Here is a 23009-nt window from a genome sequence, read left to right as displayed (position 1 = left end):
AGGCGTGCCTAAGGCAAGCTTGTCTGTGCCAGTCTGCGCCCGCCAGGGGCCAGGAACCCTGCCCAAACCACCCGGGACCATCGAAAAATTTATACATACACAAATACAGAGCTCCAGGCACTGAATAAAGGTGTCCACCCCACCTGCCTGCACTCTTTGAGTGTAAACGATCCCCTGACATGTCCCGTCTGTGGATTCACAGGCAAGACCAAGCCTCTACAGAGCAAGGTTACATGAGAAAAGTTAGACTATACGAACCACTGGAAGATGGGACTATTCAACGGTAGATCCCTCCCAAAACACGCAATCAAGATTAAGCTCCTAATAGAGGAGGAAGAGCTGGAGGCCCTATTTTTGACAAAAACCTGGCTTTATGACAGTTCGAGCCCAGATATTGTAAATGCTCTCCCCCAGGGCTTTGAAATCTATTGCCTCGGCAGAGAGGGTGAGATAGGAGGTGGCATCACTATCATTTGAAAATCACATCTGGCCTGTGCCATCACCCCCTTAAACATAGCTTAGTGTGAGGCATTCACTTTCAGACTGTCCCTCACCCCTGAATGCTCCGTCTCAGGATGCCTTATTTATAGGCCACCGGAGACATGTACACAGTTCCTGGAAGACACCCCAGACATTTCAGCTAGTCTGATAATAGAGAAAAGTGCCTTTACTGTACAAGGCGACTTTAACATCCACTTGTACAATCATGTTAACCCATCAACAATGAGATGCCTAGCCGATCTAGACTCACTACAGCTTACTTAGTTTATACATCTGCCCACTCATGAAAAAGGCCAAATTTTGGAACCCATTTTTTCAAATGACCCCAGACCCCATCCGGATGCCATGGACAGCCCAGTACTGGGGCGTAAATGGCCAAGACAAACCCCACAGCATGGGTCACAGACCTTGAGTCATCAGCTTCACCAGAATTCATCGATCTAGAAGAAGCTCATACAAATTGGTTATTTTGGATAAAAGATCTATAGACCTTAACTTCAAGATGCCAGGCCCAATAAAAACAAAAAACATAACAGATCTTCCTGGTTCAGTCCTGAGCCTGTCACCCAAATGAAATCTTGTAAAAAGCTTGAATGAAGTTGGAGAAAAATGTATGACCCGAGCTCAGAATAGCCTACGAATCAGCCATTCAGCTATACCACAAGAAAATCAGAAATGCACAAGCGGCCTACTTCGAGGAAAAAATTGAGAACTCTTCCAACTCCTCAAAGGAGCTGTTTAAAATAGTAAATTCCCTCTCCACAATCGGCCCAGGTACTAACATGCCCCAAGGCTCAAAGGAGAGATGCAATGAGCTAGTTTCATTCTTCAAGAGTAAGGTGGAAAAAATCGACAACTCACTACACACCATCATAAGCCTGATTGCAACATCCACCGAAGCCTCCACATCCTAAATAGAACCTCACAAGACCACAGAACTGCCACCATCACCTTCCCTCCCCTCCCCTCCCCTCCCAGAACTATATTATTTCCCCAAACTGAGCGAGGATCAGGTTGGCGCCCTGTTATTAAACATAAAATCAGGCTCACCGTTAGACCCTTGCGCAAGAGGAGAAAATATTCTTGCCCAACTCTCCCACCTCATCTCCTTATTTCTCGAAAGAGGCACAGTACCCAAAGAGTGGAAACATGCCATTGTGAAACCCCTTCTTAAAAAACCCCAACTCGAACCCGCCTCACTGGAAAACTACTGTCCGATCTCAATGCTACCCATCATGGGCAAGATCGTGGAAAAACACGTGAAAAGGATTGTTTCACAATTCCTGGAGGACAATATAATCAGACACAAAACACAGATGGGATTTCGACCAGGACACAGCACGCAATCAGCCCTGCTTTTTGACACCGAAAAACTAAAAGCCACCCTAGATCAGGGAAGAGCCGCACCACTCGTGCTCCTGGATCTCAGTGTGGTCTTCAATACCGTTGAACATGCGGTATTGATAAACAGACTCAAGGACATTGGAATCATAAGCAAAGCCAACAATGGCTAGCATCCTTCCTGAATGGTCGATCCTTTCAATGCTTGGAGGCTGAAATCTTCTCAGACGCCCTCTCATCCCCATGGGGGGTTCCTCAGGGATCCTCCCTGAGCCCAACCCTCTTCAATATTTACCTGAGCCCACTGGCCCATATAGTACAGGATTTTGGCCTGTCCATCGTGTCATATGCCGATGACATACCACTAGTGGTATCAATCTCAGAATCCATCAACTCGGACAACAGGCATCTTCCCTCTTGCCTGGAAAAAAATCGGGTCCTGAATGGCCGAGTGCACCCTTAAGCTAAATGGGGGTAAAACAGAGCTTATGATCCTAGGCAGTGACTTTAGCCCATGCTCAGAGATCCCCTGGCCAGCAAAATGTGGTTCCTCCCACCCAAAACCTTGAAAAAAACTTAGGAATGTGGCTGGACCATAATCTAACAATGGAGATCCAAGCACAAAAACTGGCGAACATCTGCTTTGGGATGCTCTGAATGATTTGAAAAATATTGAGCCTGCTCCCAGAAAAATCAAGGAAGACAGTGGTTCAAGCCTTAGTGGTGTCAAGGCTTGACTATGGGAACTCATTATATATGGGTTCCCCCAAATATGTTACAGACAGGCTGCAAACAGTACAGAACGCAGCAGCCAGACAGCTCCTTAAGATACCCAAACACCAGTCAGTAAGGGCCTCCTTCAGGGAGATACACTGACTTCTGGTCAGAGCCAGGATTAAATTCAAGTCCCTCTGTCTGGCCCACAGAGCTATGCACGGGAAAGATCCTGCGCTGGTACAAGACCTGATCTCCCAGTACTCTCCATGCCGGCATCTCAGGTCAGGATCAAAGTTCTTGATTAACACCTCAAGAATCAAGAGATCCAGATAGGGTGGAAGGTCATTCAAACACCTGGTTGCCAAGCTATGGAACAGTATGGACCCAGAGCTGCGGACGATCGAGAACAAAAAAACCTTCAAAAAGAGCCTGAAAACATGGCAGTTCCCCTTAAATATCCACTGAAACTCCCTTATCTAGCTTCATACTTAGCCTGGGATGCCTAAGGGTAGCCATGCGCTCTATAAATCCCAAACCTAAACCTATATGCAGCTTTGAAAGTTCAAAATACATTTTTCAAATAAATGCACATTCTATGGTGAGTTCAAAAGTAAACTAAACACATTTAAAAAAAACATGAATTAATTTGTTCATTGTTTTACATTATTCATTAGACTGAAAGCATCTGACCAGGCCCCATTAATTGTTTTCACCTTTCCTGCACTGAATGTCTGCGCGGCAATTTTAAAATGCAGTTTATGTCTGAAATTGAGTTATTTAGTAACGCCAAAATCTACAGGTGAAATTTAAGTGCCATCAACAGGAAGTTCTTTTAGAAAAAAATTTTTTGAGGATGATAAAGGCTGAAATCTCTTTATGGCTAATTAGAAAATTAGAATATTGAACTATAGCTGAAAGTCCGACGCAAGCTGCAACATAGCTCCCACAAGGTCCAAACAATGTGAACTACAAAAAAGTAAACTGGTTTCTGAAAAGCATAACTCATTTACTCACACTTGGTACTCTTGCTCATGTATCTATCCTTTCCTTCCTCAAAGCAATGTATTTGGTTTCCAAGCAACAACTGCCCAAAATACAGGGGCATATTACCAACAACTAACGATAATTATCGCTATGTTGGTTTAGCGGCGATATTTTTATCGCCGAGCTGCGGCGATTTTTATCGCTTAGAAACCATGCTTTTATCAAGGTTTATCTCCTAAGCGATAAAAATCGGCCGAAATGCATGAATATCGCTGAAAAGTCAGCGATATTCATGCATTACCGAGCTAATGCTCTTAACCATGTTATCCACCTACCATTGGATAACATGGCTAAGAACTGCTCAGGGGCAGGTGTTAGCTTTTGGAGATATTCGCGCTTAGCGTGAATATCTCCAAAAGTTGGTAATAGGAGATAGCGATGTTAGCGACTGTTTCCAGTCGCTAACATCTTGGCACGCCCACTTTGCATGTCATTAGTGATAAATATCACTGACATGCAAAGCGGGCCCAAGATGGTCGCTATCTCCTACTAGCTGTCGCTAACTGGTGTTAGTGACAGCTAGGTAATAGGGAGATAATTTTATCTCGGCTTTCTTGGCTTTTAAAGCAAAAAAAGCAGAGATAAACCCCCTTGATAATATGCCCCACAGTGTTAAGTTATTTTATGTTATGTGCATTTGTAAAATGCACTGTCACCAGTAATGGCAGCCTGCAATTGATGTAAAAATGTATTAAGAACCTAAAAGATCATAAACAAGTTTGTTAAAGACATAATGTTTTGAATGTATCTAGGACCCTAATTAGATATTCCTGATTTATGCCCTTGTGTGGTTATAATAAATCATATCCTTATAAAGGCATAAGAATCATATCCATATTAAGTCATAGCCAATGCAGTCCAAATACGGCAAGGCTACTCCCATAGACTCCTAGAAGGTACAACGCGTTCTTAAACAAACCAAGGCTCCAGCAGCCCGGAAATTCCCCCTGCTTCTGTTTTGATTTGTCCTAGAACTCCTGAGAGTCCTGAAAGAACTGCCAGTTCTTAGTGGTGTATTATGTCTAACCTTATGTCAAACTCAGCACCTTCCAGGTATAAATATACCAACACACGGTGGTTTGGAGCAGATCGGCTATCTACTTGCCCGACGCCCTGCTGATGCGAGTGCCGAAGGAAGCCGACCCTCCCTGCTGACGCACTGAGAAAGTCGCTGTCTTTTCCCCTGCCGAGAAATCTGGCTCCAGTGTTTTCCGGTCACCATTGCGGTTCCTGGGAGATTGAATCCTGAGAGAGAGATACAAGACCTCCTTCATTCTATACCTAAGGTACGGAGCTGATTAGACCCATAGAGAATTCTTGAGTCAGATTCTTGGCAAAAAAATGTAACTCATCTACTCCTTCCCACGTACTAGGCTTAGGTTAGGTACATTGGGGTAGGCGTATCTTAGAAACACCAGTTGAGTACGTTTAGTCATTATTCTATCATTGTATGTATTTTATCCATTTTAAGTATCATATGGCTTAGAAACCATATAAATGCTTCTACAGTATTATTACATAGTACTCCTTTTACTGTACGCACTTTACTTTATGACAAGTATTGCAATTGTGGCAATTCATTTCTCTTGCATGAGAAAGAAGACTGCTCAATAAATAACCCTTTTATTGAAAACGCCTGTCTCTCTATTTCTCTGCATTTCTACGTGAAACGAATCATGCATGATTGACTGAGTAAATAGTTATCTATTGTTTCCGCGACTGTAGAGATATATTCCTTATTGCAGGGGGAACAAAGTTGTCATGAGATATGGTTGTCAGAAGCTAATCCCTTCTTGTCTATTCAGGAAAGCTAAATGCCTTCTTGTTTACTCGAGAACGTTTCTAGTGACCTCTGAGTTAGCTGGCACACACAATTAAGTCTAACATATTCAATAGAGACCTAGTCGACCTCAGTCCTACGTCTAAGCTATGGTTTATGTTATTCCAACACGCAGAGCCTATTGGGAATATAGGAACTACACTACAATAAGAAATCAATAAGTAAAATTTGGCAAAAATAAAAGGAATAGAATCCTATTTGTGTCAAACATTTTCATGAATACTGAATTCTAATGGTTAGAGTTATAGAAAATAACGCGTTGATATTGTACAATATTTTCATTTAGAAACTCCAGGTTGACTTTTAACTAGAGAGCTTAGAATGATTGTTTAAGATATCTGTGCATATAATTTGCTTAACTATTCAATAACTACTGTGTTTATTAAAATGTATAATTTATTGTTCATGTACTAATTAATATTTGGCATTTGATAGTTTTCATAATTTCAAATTTGGAAGCAATTATTTGTTTGCCAAATATCTTAATTAGTAAAATAGATATTATCTGGTATGAACTGAATATTAATCCAATTTGCCGAACATATAATGCAATATATTTTAATATGCACATTCATTGTGATATAATACACAAATTCTGATGTTCAGCCCTTACAAAATGTTATAAAGTTCATGAAACACATATTGGCTGAAATATGATGTCTTTACCCTATAGGTAATATGACTATAATGTGTTGATGAAGAAAATAAATTGAGGTATAACAATGGAGTCAAGTATGACATTTGATAGTTAATGCAAAATATAGAAGGGGTTAACTTACTTAAGCAGAACAATGACCTCTTTCTATTATAGGAAATCTGATAACTCAAATTAGGGAGGGATGGATAAAGCATCCAATTTAGTCTCAAGCTCCTGGAAATATTAAAGGAGTCTTAAACTTTTCAAACCATCAATCAGTGCAACAGCTATATGTGATGACAAAGATTTCTGCACTGTAATACAAATATAGATACTAAAATTCTTAATAGGTTAAATATATATTCTCCTGCTTATACCAACGCCAATTTGTACTAAGAAAAATAAAATTCAATCTCATCTTTAAACCAGGAGAACACTGTATTATAAATTGTTCATAACACCTCTACACCCACATCTTGGTCAGTATTTCATAGTCAATTCAGTTCAGTTAATCTTTATTTGGAAAATAAATGTGACAAAGCATACATAACATTCATTTAATCTATATATATATCATAACACATATTATATGAAGCAGCCAGTCATATGATCCTTCTAAAAAAGCAACTTAGAGAAAGCTAGCAAATAGATCAACATTTACATGAATAGTTTTTATGTCATCATCTTGTGTGCATATTATCACCTCTCCAATACTAATACAATATTGGATGTACCTAGCTATAGAAATATGCATTTAGCTAGTAGTGAGTTCTCAAAATAAAATTACAGCAGATCTATATAATCTAAAATTACATTCATGCAGCACTGGAAGTAAAACCCAATTCCCTGGTTGTTTATAAAAACAATAGAATAAAAAATGCACAGTTCTTTGAATCCAACAATTGTCACAAGGAGGCAGCAGCTTGTTTTAAAGATCCTTTTCCCCAAAAGTCAACATAACACATACAACGTTAAACTAACCCTTGTGAGAATACATTTGTCACAGGAATTTGATACAGTGGCAAGCCATGACTCAATTGCACTGGAGGTCGATGATCCTTTGTAAAGTGCACATTCTGTATTTTGTTACAACTCCTTATTCAGTCTGGCCATATAAAAGTTATCGAGGAATAAGGATTTCAGCATTTTTTCTGGAGCACAGGTTTTCGCAAAAAATCAGGTCATACCCTTAAATCAGGGGATACCATAGGCATTCTGTGGCTCTAGAAAGTCTGCTATGATCATGCAGTTCAGTTTAGTTTCCTCTTTGGACCACATTGAAAGACAAAGGGTAGTGGTTGGAGCTTGATATTAACAATGGGCATAAAATCTGTTTCGCTCGCGAAATTTGCGGATTTTTGGCAAATTTGTGGTTCGCAAATCGCGCAAATTTGCCCCAAAATCCGCAAATTCGCAAGCTGCAAATTATTTTGCTTGGTCGCGCTTGAAAAATACAATATCGCGCACGGCGTTGACTTACCGTGATTCTGAGTCCGCCGAGTTGTTTTTCTCCTGGTTTGCGTGTGCTGCGCCATTTTCGATCTTGCTGCGTGATTGCGCGAGAGTTTTTTTAACACAATTTCATCATCGCAATTCACCATCTTGCACTGCGAGAGTTTGATAATGCGAGTACGTCATAAGGGCTCGCGATTACGCATTGCGGGAGTTAACAATGCCGAACACGTAGATGCGGCGCATAGCTGACTTCGGGCGGCAGATTTGAACAGCTTGCTTTCCCGAATTTGCAAAAATTGCAATTCTGCACAAGAAATCCACCGCAGGAAGCATAAACCTTCTGAAAATGATGATTTTGATCAGATTGACATTTGGCTGCACTTTTTGGTGCAAGGAGTCCATTTATGGGGGCGGGGGAGGAAGGAAGTGCCCCAGAGTCTCCAACTTCCTGTTCCTGTCCAGCAGGCTACTGCCAGTGCTTTGTCCTGTTTTAAACGAAATTGAGGCCTTAACATAGGTACTGTCTCAGAGGCACAAATCCTTTGTGTCACAGAGACAAGCAGGCCCTTTCACAGAGACAGGCAGGCCCTTTGACCTAGATTAGCCCTCATTTCACAATCACGAGCAACAGAGAGGCGGTCCCCTTATCTGATCACTGTGTGCTCTGTGCAAAGAAGACGGTCCATCCTAAATACGTAATCTCCATGTCCAACAGTGACTAACCTACGTCACAACAAATTGTTGGAAACAAACCAAGAACACATCTTCCTCTGACCAACATTACGTCAATCCAAGACACCGATCCAGTATAAGTATACCTCCCTTTGCCCAAGCAAACCAGAGGAGACAGAGACTTCCAGGGTGACACTCTGCCCGAGGCACTGCAACCTGCGTCATGCCACAGCTCCAGCTGGCAGAGGTCCATCACCCATCTGTGGGTGTCCAGCTCAAGATCAGGATGAAGTCTCACTAAGGTAAAGGGGTTAGACTAACTCCTAGGGGGATGATGCTTGGCTCTCTAAGACCTACACACATGCTAGGTACACTTAGGTACATCTAGTTAGGCATCATAGGGGTATAGGCTTTATCTTAATGCATTCTGTATTTCATGTATGTGTTCATTACTATTGCAAAATGGTAGAATAATGCCTTTTTATTTAACTGCACTGCTGCCATAATTCTCTGCTACTGTCCAACAGTTGTCGCAGCACATATAACCAGTACTAGAATACCAACTGTGCAATACATTCTATTGTAAACACACCAACTGTTTCTTCTATGTACTTCTCTGAGATGAGTGACTGAATGAAAAGTAGTATATTGTTTCCATGATCCTGAGGGATGTGGGTTTTATGTTATGTGGTTGCCAGAAGCTGTTCCCTTCTTGTCTTCAAGAAGTTCCTAGTGGCCTCTGAGCTAGCTGGTACACAGTAATTAAGTTTAATATACATAATAGGGGCATACAGACCTCAGTCCTATGCCAAGCCTATTGTGTATGTCATTCCAATGTGCAGAAACTATAAGGGATATAGGAACTACACTACATGGCGCCCAACTGTGATTGCGGCACTTATTTAACAGTAGAATCTGAGTAATTCAGTCATGCTTATTCTCAGAGACCCTACTCCAAAACGCCAGAGACGTCTGGAGTGGGTAGGCACAAAATTCCTCCACAGCTGACAAGGCAAACTTCCTATGTATTGGCTGTTGGTTAAATCAAGCTTGAAGGAAAAAGTTCTCGAACAATTGTGCCTTTTTAAAACCTTATCTGAAAACCCATTTTTAGGACATTTTGTTTTCACAACGCAATGTCTGCTGAGGCAGCTGCTTCTGTCACTGGGACACAGGTCTCAAACGACGAAGAGGAAGCAAATGCAAAACATTTTGCACCCAAAGTCAGGCATACACTCACACAAAAACCCCTCAGACATGGTTTAACAGATCGAGGAGGTACAGTGATAATTATAGAGGCACACGAAGATTATCAAACAGATGTGTTCTATTCTTGGGTTACATTCCCCGCAGTAAATGCAACAACTCAGACTTTTTATTCTTATATACATAAAAAAGTCCCAGCGGTCTACACTCCTTTTGAGGAGATTAAGATTCCGCTCACTAACCAGAATCACAATTTCTGGTTTAATGGAGCCCTACAAACAAATAAATAAAAAAAGGCTCGGTCCACTAGGTAGACCAGGATCTACATGGCCGACATTAACCGGCTACACATCACATCCTGACATTGATATAATGCCACAAGATACACTGCTCTTACAACACAAAGAGTTCGTAAAACTCTTAGAGCCATGATGCAACTCATCATGAGGACACTTGTCCAGCCCACGGTAGCTACAAATAATACAGCTCCTACACAGAGCACCACTACTAAAATCACTAGACAAAACTTACACACAGTATTGGATAAACTACCCACGAAATCTGAACCGATTCCTTTCTGGGTAGCTCAGAAAAACACCCAGTTAGAAGAAGTATTTCTAAATACCACACCATTTGAAAGCATATAATACCAACACTCTGCTTGCCCATAGGGATATCCCCACAGTTAGAGGACTGCACCAATTGGGGTACAGTCTTTGCTGCCATAAATACCAGAACTCATGGTATTCCTTCCTTAGCAGTAATTCCAGATGTCTTACGACAGATACAGAACAAGTATGAAGCTGAACCAGCTCTGAGCTTAGGTATGAAAATACTAGGTAATTATGACCAGGTATGAACAATAATACTAGCTAGCATTAAAGGGGAAGCAGCTTCAGTGGTGATCCGCCAACACCTAAGAGAGGTCAGTCTTATAGACCACCCACAAGAACTTCCCAAAATAATTAAAACTGCATATGCAGAACTAGGAAGGGACAATTTGGCCGGAAAAGATTTTAAAAATCACAGCTAATGGGCAGTCCTGAGAAGGACACTTCTAAGCAGACACCTACTTCCTCTAAAAAAGAAGTGGGAAAATAATAAATAAAAAAACATTTTTCAGAAAAGATTCTCAGTCCCAAGGTAGGTCTCCTCAACAGGAGCCCTCTGCAAGAGGTATAACCTTTGGAATAGGGATAATATTAGGAAAACTGCAGTGCTCTCGACAGGAGGACACTAGAGCTTGCACCATCCATTGCCTCTGGCAGCACTGCCAATGACAACACCAACACACTACTAATCATCACACTCTTAAAAGTGTGACAATTCATAATATTACAAGCCCCCAGAGCAATAAGAATGGCTTTGGAAGCAAATACTACTAATTTAAATTTAAATAATGAACAGAAGTTGTTGTTCTCGTACCTAAATTGGCAGACATCACTACCATGTGGCAGACAGTCATAAGCCCCGGCACAAATTAAGCACTGGAAACCTGACAGGTATCAGGATACTGATACACATTCCTCTCAACAAACAACACAGGGAGAGAAGGAAAGTCAGCACACAAAGAAGAGCGCAAGCAGTCCAGGGACAAGCACGCTCAGGACTCTTCTGAAACAAAAGACAAGCCACACCTCAATAAAAAAAAAAAATATATATATATATATATATCCATAACTCCAAACCACCTCCTGCCGCTCCACTTTACTCCGGGTGCCTCCTCAACGCGCGGTGGAGCGCGTAATATATTGTCAACACACAGTTCCCATCCGTGGAACTGCTACGCAAATAAGGACACTCCAGCCCAGTTTCTCGATCTCCGCTTTCAAGTTTATTTCCTGCGCACACACACAGCTAACAAGCAAACGCGTTTCGGCGTTGCCGCCTTCGTCAGTGCTCGCCAACGGAGCCATTTTTTGAGTTTAAATAAAGTTAACATTCAAAAAACATCACATGTTAAAATAGTAAACATAAAGGAGGCACACTAAATTCATTTACATTTGGCAGCCATCTTTAAATGGTTAAATCACCATCTGCAATCTAATATGCTGCTAAGGATATATCCTCATTAACTAGAATTGCGTTATTTTATACAGCGCATTTTGATTTGTCTCCATTATTTTAATCTTAGTTTAGAACATTTTATCCATGTTGCTCTCAATTCATATCTGCTGTATATTTCCTTATGTTCCCTTGCCTAGTTTGGGATATGGTCTCATTGTTCCAGCCCTGAATGGGCATACTCACGCATTCTTAATGCAGAATGCGTCAGAGAACAATTTAAGGAATGTGCCTCAGGGTATCCTAATTCTTATTGTGCCCTGGATGGGCTTTTTATTATCTCCATATGTTTTGGAGAGATACCCTCTCATGGGGTGGTGGGGGCAGCGTGCAGTGTCATAATTCTTTGAATTCTTCGAAGAGTTTTCAGCTCGGGGGGTTCTGTACAGTTAGTGGCATTGTTGGACCATTCCTATAAATGTGCCCACATCTCCTCTTCATTGTTCAGGCCTGTCGGGTTCTTGGTCTGCAACATAATAATGTAGCGAGATTCCAACATTCTCAACTTTCTAACCCAGTCTCCTCCTCTTTCTGTCCTCACCAGCTGATCCAGTATGAAAAAGGATAGCAAGTTGTTGTTGCTTTGGTGTTCTTTTTCATAGTGGCGAGCCACTGGGTATGCCTGATCTTTCAGGTTGATGGCCCTCATGTGCTCGAGAACCCTCAACTTGGTCTGCTTGATGGTACTGCCCACGTATTTCTTTCCACATGGGCATACCAAGCAATAAACCGTAAACTCAGAATTGCAGTTTAACAGTTTTAGGATTTTTTTCTTTTTTTGCCCCCTTCCTGGTACCTCATACTCTTTCACTTTCTGGGAATTTTTGCAGGCCTTGCATTTCATGCATGGGTAAAAACCCAATGCAGGAGCTTTCTTTCTCTTCTTGCTCTCGAAGTGGCTACTCACTAGATGGTCCTTCAATGAGTGACTTCTGCGATAAGTGACAAGTGGGTAATCAGATAGTGACTTCCCCACTATACTATCTGATTTCAATATATTCCAATTCCTGCGTAGGATTTGGAATACCTCCGATGATTTGTCATTGAAGTTGGTTATCAACCTCAACGATGTATCTCCTGTTTTGACTTTATCTATCAGGAGTTCCTCCCTTGGACGTGCGTCACTTCTCCTCTCTGCCTCATCTAAGACCCCTCTGAAGTAGCCTCTTCTCTCAAATCTTCCTCTGGACTCTTTTTTAGCCTTTTTATACTCTTGTGCTGTGGAGCAGTTCCGCTTGATGCGTAAGAACTCCCCCAGTGGTATGTTGTTGACTACCGAACGGGGGTGGCAACTTCCGGCATGTAAAATCGTGTTGCCGGCGGTCGGCTTCCTATACAGGGATGTTTCTATTTTGTTATCCTGTATGTAGACCCTTAAGTCTAGATAGAAGACCTCCTCTTTGCTAATGTTGCTAGTAAATCTCAAATTGAGGTTATTCTCATTGAGGCTTCTTATGTATTCCTCGGCCTCCTCCTGCGATCCCCGCCACACAATGAAGAGATCATCAATGTAGCGGGTCCACAGAGAGATTTTTTCCACCCACTTTTCGTTGGGCCCCGCCCAGGCCACGTGCTCCTCCCACCAGCCCACAAATAAATTTGCGTAACTGGGGGCGAAGCACGTGCCCATCGCGGTCCCCTGCAGTTGTAAATATAACTGGCCAGAGAACAGAAAAATATTATTTTTTAAGCAAAATTCTGTAAATGCAACAATCATATGATTATGTGTCCTGTACTTAAGTTCCCTTCTTTGCAAGAAAAAAGTCAATGCTTCCAGTCCATCATCATGTCTGATTGATGTGTAGAGGCTTGTAATGTCTAGTGTGATCAGTAGTAAGTCCTCTTCCCACATCACACCTTGTACTATTCTCAGAAAATCCTGTGTGTCCCTCAGGTAGGAACTCAGGTCCTTTACCAACGGTGCTATAAAGGTATCTATATATATTGATGTCTGCTCCAGTAGGCTGTCTATTGCTGATACTATTGGTCTTCCGGGTGGCCAGACCTTGCTTTTATGCACTTTTGGCAAGTGATAGAAGGTGGCCAATTGAGGATGTTCGTTCTTCAAATTTGCCCAGTCCTTTGGATCTAAGATACCCTTATCTTTCCAATCTGCAATTAGTGAATGGAATCTTGTTATGCTCTCAACATATTGTTCTCTTTTTATTGGAGCATAGTGTTCAGGTTTCTTCAATTGGCTGAAGGCCTCATCCTCATATTGCTGCTTGTTGAGTAGCACAATATTCCCCCCTTTGTCACTGGGTTTGATGACGATTCTTTCGTCATCCCGGAGATCATTTATCATATCCCACTCTGATTTGTTAAAGTTCCTTTTAGCACCGTTGAATTTCTTTTTCTGTAAGTTCTTCAAGCTCTCGATCACCACTTCCTGGAAGGTGTCTATTGCGTCGTGTGTTCCTTTCGGGTTGATTCTTGACTTGATCTTCATACTGCTCTTGCAGCCTTTCTGTGTAATTCCCCCTTCCTCCAGGAATTGTGTCAAGGCTTCCCTTGGATCATCCTGAGATCCCGTTCCTTCGAGTAATCCTTGTACCGTGATCAATGTTTCAATGTCTGTTCCTACCAAAGGATCCATATTCTCTTCTCCAGTGGTGGTTGTCATTGTCGGCCCTTTAGGGTGTAGTTTGAATATCTTCATTAATTTCACTTTTCGTACGAACTTGAAGAGGTCAATACGTATTTGCGTATAATCAAATGCTGGCGTAGGACAGAAGGTCAGTCCCAGTCGAAGTATACTACTTTCCTTTTCTGTCAGCACTCTATCCGAAAGATTGACAATTGTTTGTTCGGTTTCTTCCCTTATGTCTCCGTTCATTATTGCCATCTGCCCCCTCGTCTGCTGCGAGTCATCATCGGGGTGGAACGGCCCACTTCTGCCTTTTTTGCCCCTCCTTGTCTTCCTCTTGCGGCTGCAGGTGGGTGGGTTCGTGGTGCGGGTCTCTGTCTTAGACCTCGCATCACCTCGTATTCGTAAAAAACCGAATCTTCTGAGGTTGATGGAACCTCTTCTGTCAAGGCGCTATTTCTTTCTGTAGTTCTAATATCCTGCTGTTTTCGCTGTTGCGCAGATTCGTCCTCGGATATTTCCGATTCTTCAGTGCTCAGTTCGGTAGGAGTTTGTGATTGTCTCTTGGCCTGTTGTAAATTCAGCCGTGCTGCGTCATATTTTTTCGCGAATGTTAAAATACGACCATTCGCGTAATCTTTTTCATCTCGTATAAACTTCTCCTGTTTCCTTCTCTTTATGGTGTTCTCATAGTCTATTAATCGCTGTTTCATTTGCTTGCGCAATTCTTCACTTTTCTTTGCATCCTTATCCTCGCTTATTTTTTTCTCAATCTCCTTAATTTCTTCCTGGAGTTTGATTCTGTCAGCCCATGCGTGTTTAACGAGGATTTTTAGCATTTGATGAGTTGTTCCTTTCATAAACTCTGACCATTCCTCAAGAAGTTCTTTATTGGGGCTCTCGTAGGAGGGGACTATAAAAATTCTTAGCCCTCTCGGGACTCTCCCGACTTCCAGGTACTTCTGGAGACTCGTGGCCTCCCACCACTTTCGGATCTCCTTCTCATATGTCTTCTCTAATGTTAGGAATAGGTTTTTCAGAGTACCTGGTACAGTCTTTTCCTTTAGTTTTTCCTTGCTTTTAACAACTGTCTTTAGATCAAACAGACTGCCTGCTGCTTCTTCCCTCTCACCATCCGTAAACATCTCCCAGGTGAGTGCGCTATATTTTGGAAAGCACCGCAGAGAATTCGATTTCTAGGGCTAAACGGAGTTTACCAGGGTCAAAATAATGGAGTTTGTAGTCACTCACCAACTCCGCGTTCCCTCTACCCTCGGCAGCCTCCTCGAGTTCGGTACAGGCGTTGCTGCCGATTCCTCCGTTTTCTCCTTTCTCTTTCTGGGAACTGTGTGTTGACAATATATATATATATATATATATATATATATATATATATATATATATATATATATATATATATATATATATATATATATATATATATATATATATATATATGTGCATACAGATTCTTCCAAAAGAAAGAAAGACAGCGACCCAGGAGGAAACGGTGGAAACACTGGTTTAATGGCACAGATGCGAATGCATTTCGGCAGCCATTCTGCCTTCCTCAGCGCCCAAAGCGTCCTACCAGCGAGATGTCATGCTGCGGGTGAGTCCCTCCTTTAAACGCCTGCCGATGCAGGCCAGCTCCACCCCTAGGGTTAGTTCCCACACCTGTGTAAAATCCCGCATGTAGTGCAGGACAACAGATCCCATAATGCATCCAAGTGGTGCCTGGAACCTAGGTGCAGGAGGATACCGTGAATGGTGAAATGTCAAAGCGGGGGGGCAGGGAACAGCGTGAGCATCTGGAGTTTGCTGTGATGTAAATACTGCTTCGGTGTGCCAGTTGTCCGGTGCCTCCTCCGGTCCCCCAATACCGTCACAGCCACGGATACCAAAAAGTCAATGAAACAGGGGATGAACCGCAATGTGTTCTACCCAGCATGAAATTGTCCATTCCAAAACTGCTCGCTTTTCTCCTCGGCTTCAGTGGCGGGCGTCCAACCTGTCCAACTAACGCTGGCAAAATAAACCGGACTGCAAGAGTCCGAATGTTCCAGTGAAGCTGGCCGCCCAGAGCGTGACGGGGGTCATCTGCAAAAGCGCCTCTGGATAGCGCTGTAACTTGTGCATACAGATTCTTCCAAAAGAAAGAAAGACAGCGACCCAGGAGGAAACGGTGGAAACACTGGTTTAATGGCACAGATGCGAATGCATTTCGGCAGCCATTCTGCCTTCCTCAGCGCCCAAAGCGTCCTACCAGCGAGATGTCATGCTGCGGGTGAGTCCCTCCTTTAAACGCCTGCCGATGCAGGCCAGCTCCACCCCTAGGGTTAGTTCCCACACCTGTGTAAAATCCCGCATGTAGTGCAGGACAACAGATCCCATATATATATATATAAAAAGAAGAAAGTTGCAGGTCTCAAAGTTATACTTGCACAAAATCCTAAGGACTCAACTTCTGAATGGGGATTGGGCTCAGACAATGCTAAGGCAGAGCGGCAGAAGTAACAATAGCTCACCAGAACCTGAAGGAATTTCTGGACAGCAAAATTAAAAGATTACATAACCGTGGAAACACCAGACAGAAGGGTGAGCGTCCCACACAAGTTATATGAAATAACACTCCGCATGGAAGAGGACAAACACAGGAAAGTAAAGGTCTCTGCGAAGAACCTATAGTCTGATTTTGACATACTATTAGCAGAATAAGATAAGCCGCCATCATTCGTCAGGGAGCGCCCAAAGGGAGAAAGTATATTTTTTCTGAATTTTTTCAACCATGTTCCCTGTTCACCTTAGACATAAATATGCACTGGAGTGGGCAGTAGCCCAGGCTCCAGCATTGTATAAAAATGACACTGGATGGGGTGAGGACTCAACCCACCATGTGATCCTGTTAATAGTTTCACTGCATGCTCAAAGACAATATCCTATTAAGCAAGAAGCTAAAATACAGGTCAGTTACATCATAGATCAACTTGAATCCAAGGGGATCGTTTAAAAATGCACTTCACAAATGAACCAACCCTTGCATCACTTATCAAAACCTGATAATACATTTAGCCTAGTTTTCATTTACAGACACTTGAACACTTGCACAAAGACACGTGCTGTCCAACATGCAGATAGTGCCGCAATTAATGAATAACATTATGCTGGAGAAAATACAAATCTCAAATGGATGTTTCTGTCAAACTATAGCACCTGAAAACAGGTACCTAACAGCATTTAGTATATTAGAGTCCCAGAGAACAAATTTTTTGTCATCTCCCCGGTGGGTATAAGAACAGCTCAGGGGTATTTTCTGAAAGAACTACTGAATTACTACAGCACTTTGATGAAGAAGTATTGTCCTATATTCTGTGATATTTATCTAAACAGACAACCTTATGGGGAAACACTTGACCAGGGCGAGCACCATTATTATGGGATTGCCCTCTGGGGGCTACAAATTTAATTTTGAGAAAACCAGAAATTGCCCACCTCAGTGTCCTATTTTTGGAATAAGAGTTTTCAAGTGAAGGCAAAAGCCTGGCAGTTAACTTTTTTAGAAAAATGTGCGCTGCTCCAGCCTCCAAATACATTAAACAACTTCCAATCAGTACTGGGATTCCTAGATTTTGGCAGAACATACATTTTTGATTTCACAAAGAGAGGAAAACCTTTCTACGACGTTTTTCAAACTTGACTTTTCAGTCAAACACTGGACATAAGAACACACCATTATTCTTTGTTTACTCCAGGAAGATATTATTGCTCCAGGAAGATATTATTGTTTATACGTGTGTGCTTCCTAACACATGCACACACGTATAAACTTGCACCACATGGTATCATTTTGGGTCAATATGGGTACACTTATTTTTTCCTTTTAATAAAGGTGAAACTGTACCAATCATATACGATTCTCATCTGTACACAAACACAGAAATGAGTTTTAATTCAACAGAAAAAAAAATTCTGACAACTCAGGCTGTAGCAAAAGAAAGAGCACTGGCTCATGGGAAGAGGCATTATTGTCGTCACCCCTGTACTGGGGCTAGCATTCCTAAATACCAAAACCTTACATCCAGAATGGATACAAATGGCTATCTCTTTTGCTGCATCAGACTTTGAATGCAGATTTGATCCAATTTTGAAAACACAGGCATTCCTGCAATATGAAAAAGAACACCATCTACCAAATGAAATCTTGCGTCTAGATCAGTATGAATTTTAAAAATTTACACTGATGGGTCTGTCCCACGAGCCGCTTTTGTTAAAGATCAGATGCTGGATGGCAAGTTGCATCCTCATTGCACCACAAAATTACCTCTAGGTAATAACACGCTTGGTTGGCAGCTTTAAAAGCCCTGATACTTGCACGGATCGAGAATTCCCAACACTCATTGTGTTTGATTCCTTTTACTGTGTGCAATGATATAATAAATATTTACACCATTGGGAACAAAATGGGTTTAAAGATGAAACAAGGTGGCATAATTAAAATACAAAAATTATGGGAACAGGTAGTGGAGTTGAGAAACAACCTACCAAAAACTCACTTGATTAACACACTGAGTCATCAACGTGATGGCGTGTGCTTTGAAGGGAATTCATTGGCTGTTGAAGCCACATGAGGGGCTGTTCACACAGCTTCCATAGCTGCGCACACTCGTCCAACAACGAGAATAGATGGTTAGAATATGGTGGCTGTAATTGCTTCACGCAAAAGCAGCAAAGCAGTGCCTAAAATTTCCACTCAAATACTCCTACAAGTTAGATGCAAACAACATTCCATATGCTCAGATTCCTGGAATGGGGGATAGAGTATTTTCAAAATATGGATAGTAGGCAGGAATTAATCATTTAAAGCACACAAGGGCTTGGGCTCCGCGCATTCAGGGATAATAGCTACTATTTCTTCATTGCAACAGTGCTATTGGTGGCCTGGGATCAAAAGACGGAATATTGGCTTTGTCTTGAACTGCAACATCAGTAAACAAATGCCAGGCTACACCATCACAAGACCCGCGCAGGTCCCATTGCTAGACAGCCTCAAACTGTGCACTTGATCGTGTCATGTAAAGGACTCACATTTTGAGCTGACTTAAAAATATATCTTAGTGGCATTGGGTCCTTGCTCAAGTTTCCTATACGTATGGCCTCAATACTTGGCTGACGCTCAAAACTGTTATAGAAAGATTTGCGAGTCCACAACAGGAGATACGCAATCAACATTACACCCTGACTGTGGCCCCACACTTGGCTCTCGAGCCTGCTGAGAGGCCATGGAAGGGATGGACGCAGTATTGCGGTGCTCCTCTCCAACGCCATCCTGAGGGAATTAAGGTAGAGGATAGGAAGGACTGGGGCATAGAGCAATCATTAACAGCCAGGGTATTAGGCAGGGTATTAGTGGGGTCAAACACTTATATGGATTCAGGGGGAAATACACACTCAGCCAAGAAGCTCTCTAGGAGGTGTCACCCCATTTACAAAAGTGGTAATCTGATCATACATGTGAAGGCACAGTGGCGGATGAAAACCATTCTGTATCTATGATCATTTGGCTGTTTTACAGGAACTAAAGGAAACAAAGAAACAAACAAATATTCTGTCAAAGTGAAACAGGCCGCCACTGGGAAGTCGAGGTAACCACTGCAAGTCCTGTCTGAATCCAAAAGTCATGGATCTGGGCAGAGAGAGAAAAAGATCGTGGACACAAAGGAATTTGGGCCCTCATACAGAAATACATGTGCCACTCCTTAAAGTGAAAGCAACAAGAACTGAACTTTTGCCCCATCCTGCAGTGATAAAAACACCAGATTAATTTCAAATGAAAGAATCAACCAAAACGTATGTGGCCAATACCGAGCAGTAGGCCTCGTGAATCCCACAATAGTAGACGTCCCTCTCACTACTATTCAAGAAATTCAAACTGAAAGGCTCATCAGGTTTGAGCAATCAAATCCATGGAGTGGGGGACTATGCAACAATGCAATGGAACCAATTCTCCTTGAACCAACCTTTCAAATTAAATATAAAAATCAAGACTACACCCAAGTTGCAATTTGGTCAAAAACAAATGTGTACACCAACGTTTTTTCAACAAAAGCATCTATTAATAACAGCTTCTACGTTTTATCAACAAAAACATCAAATAAAAAAGGTTTCAATGTTTTTCAACAGAAGCATCAATTAATAAAAGCTTCAACATTTTTCAACAAAAACATCAAATAATAAATGCTTCAACGTTTTTCAACAAAAACATTAAATAATAAATGTTTCAACGTTTTTCAACAACAGCATCAAATAATAAAAGCTTCAAAGTTTTTCAGCAAAGACATCAACTATTAACTTCAACATTTCAAGGTTTTCAACAAAAACAGCAGAAATAACTTCAACTAAATACAATGCAATTTCAACAATTGAACTTACCGCTACTGGCTATTTCATTAACTGTGATATGTTTTCCATGGCTCCACGTGAACAGGAAGCGACAGCCAACCCAAAAACAAACAAACATGCAAGTACAAGCTTTTGAACCTTTTCCTTTCCAAAAGATACAGACCTGGCTTCACCATGAGTAGAACTATGGGGTATTTCTGGGTTCATCTTTTTCTGTTCTGGCTTTGCTTAGAGGTAGCTTTTAGTATGACTCTTAGGGGTCGATTCCGATTTGGGAAAAACCGCTCCGAATAGCCGTTCGGAGCGTTTTTCCCATACGAATCGTACATTGCAACGTCCCTAGTATGTACGACGAAGTACGATTCGTACCAGGAGCCGTACTCTGTACGAGTCGTACAAGATACCGTACGACTCTAATCTCCGTACGATTCTCCCTTGGAACCCGCTGTACGCAACATCTGTATGGTTCGCGGCTGGTTTTTACCACCCAGCAAGTACGATACGTGTCGGGTACGTACCGTACAACCCTTTTGCTACGGGAGCTGAAAACAGCCATAAAAGCAGAGTTCACGCCAAAACAGGTACGGAACGGCCCCCCCGGGTACGGTCCATACACCCCATGATCGCAGGGGTACGCACCGTACCCCTGCGATCATGGGGTATACGAGCCATACCCCCGTTGTACAATTGGTGTACGAGCCGTACCCCATGTACGATGGGGGTACGGCTCGTACACCGATCGTACAATGGGGGTACGGCTCGTACACCGATCGTACATGGGGTACGGCTCGTACACCGATCGTACAATAGGGGTACGGCTCGTACACTGATCGTACAATGGGGGTACGGCTCGTACACCGATCGTACATGGGGTACGGCTCGTACACCGATCGTACAATGGGGGTATTCCTCGTACACCGATCGTACAATGGGGGTACGGCTCATACACCGATCATACAATGGGGGTACGGCTCATACACCCCATGATCGCAAGGGTACGGTGCGTACCCTTGCGATCATAGGGTGTACGTACCGTACGGTGTGTATGTGTTTGTGTGCTTTTCCGTCCGACTCCCGTCCTCATACCCCGGTCCGGATCGTACTCGTCGGGTCGTACCGCATGTGTACGAGTCGTACGGTATGTGTACGAGTCGTACGGTTCACGGTTTCAGCCTTGCAATATGTACGGATCGCGACGATTCGGACGGATTCACAGAATACGGATCGTACTTCGCGACTCGGACAGACGGATATGATTCGTACGGAGAGGAATCCGGATACAAATCGTACGGCGTTTTTTTTCCTGAATCGGAATCGACCCCTTAGTGGGCACTTTCTACAACACAGGATCAACATAAAACTGAAGCCACGTCCATTTTCAATTCAAATGCAAAGGAGACTTATAAATGTATTCAACCTGAACAAACCTTTATATTCTAAATGATGTACTTAATCATCCAGTTTTTAATTCTGATTAATGTATTTTGAACTTTCATTCATTTTCATTTATTTTTATCATGCATTCAGTGATGTCATTACCTTCAGTAAACTTTTCCGAAAATTGGGTTACTGATACAGTATATAATATGCTGTCTGTTTTAGGAATAATTGCCACATTTTCAGATCATGAAATGTTAGAGATTTATTCATATTGCAACGCTTTATACCTGTTACCTTCATTAAGGTTATCAACTCCTACAGAATTGAAAGGTTATACAGTCAAAATATCGAGTTTTTATTATCGATTTGCATTAATATTGATAAAAAAATATTGAATGAACAGAATATCGACTGGACAGAATATAGACTACAAAATATCGAATAGGATAGCATTAATATCGAATTTAAAATTATAGAATGGACATAATATCAAATGGACAGAATATAGACTACAAAAATATAGAATGGACAGAATATAGACTACAAAAATATCGAATTTGAGGTAAGTAAGTTAATATCAATTTTTAAAGTGTTTTTATGTTAGTATATGTTTGAAAAGTGTATATTTATTTTATTATTTATATTAATTATTTGTTTTTATGGTATTTGATTTTAAATATGTTAATTTATTTATTTGTATTTATTGTGAAATATTAGTTAATTAATTATTAATTGATAATTATGTTAATTTTATTAATTTAGTTTATGTAGTAGGTTGTGGGTTTATAGGGGAATAGGGTGGGGAGTAAATTAATTGTAAGTAATTCTATTTTTAAATTATTTTTTTTATTTGATCAAATTCTTTATTATTTTCTAATTGTTAATTAATTTATTGTTAATTGGTAAATAATTTGTATTAGTAGGTCATTTTTTTTATTAATTAATATTTTATTTGCATTATTAATTAATTAATTAATATATTATATAAAAGTGTTAAGTATTTGAATTAATTTGTAGTTGGTATTATTATTTATTTAATTTTTATTTATATATGAAGTATTTATTTTCCCTACTGTTGCACTCACTGGAGTGGGAATAGTAATTTTTACCCTCCTGCTATCCAATGCTTTCCCTACTGTTGCACTCACTGGAGTGGGACTAGTAAT

This window comes from Lissotriton vulgaris, chromosome 4_1, assembly GCF_964263255.1.
Source record: "Lissotriton vulgaris chromosome 4_1, aLisVul1.2, whole genome shotgun sequence".
Classification (NCBI taxonomy): Eukaryota; Metazoa; Chordata; class Amphibia; order Caudata; family Salamandridae; genus Lissotriton; species Lissotriton vulgaris.
Note: the sequence above shows the minus strand (reverse complement) of the source record.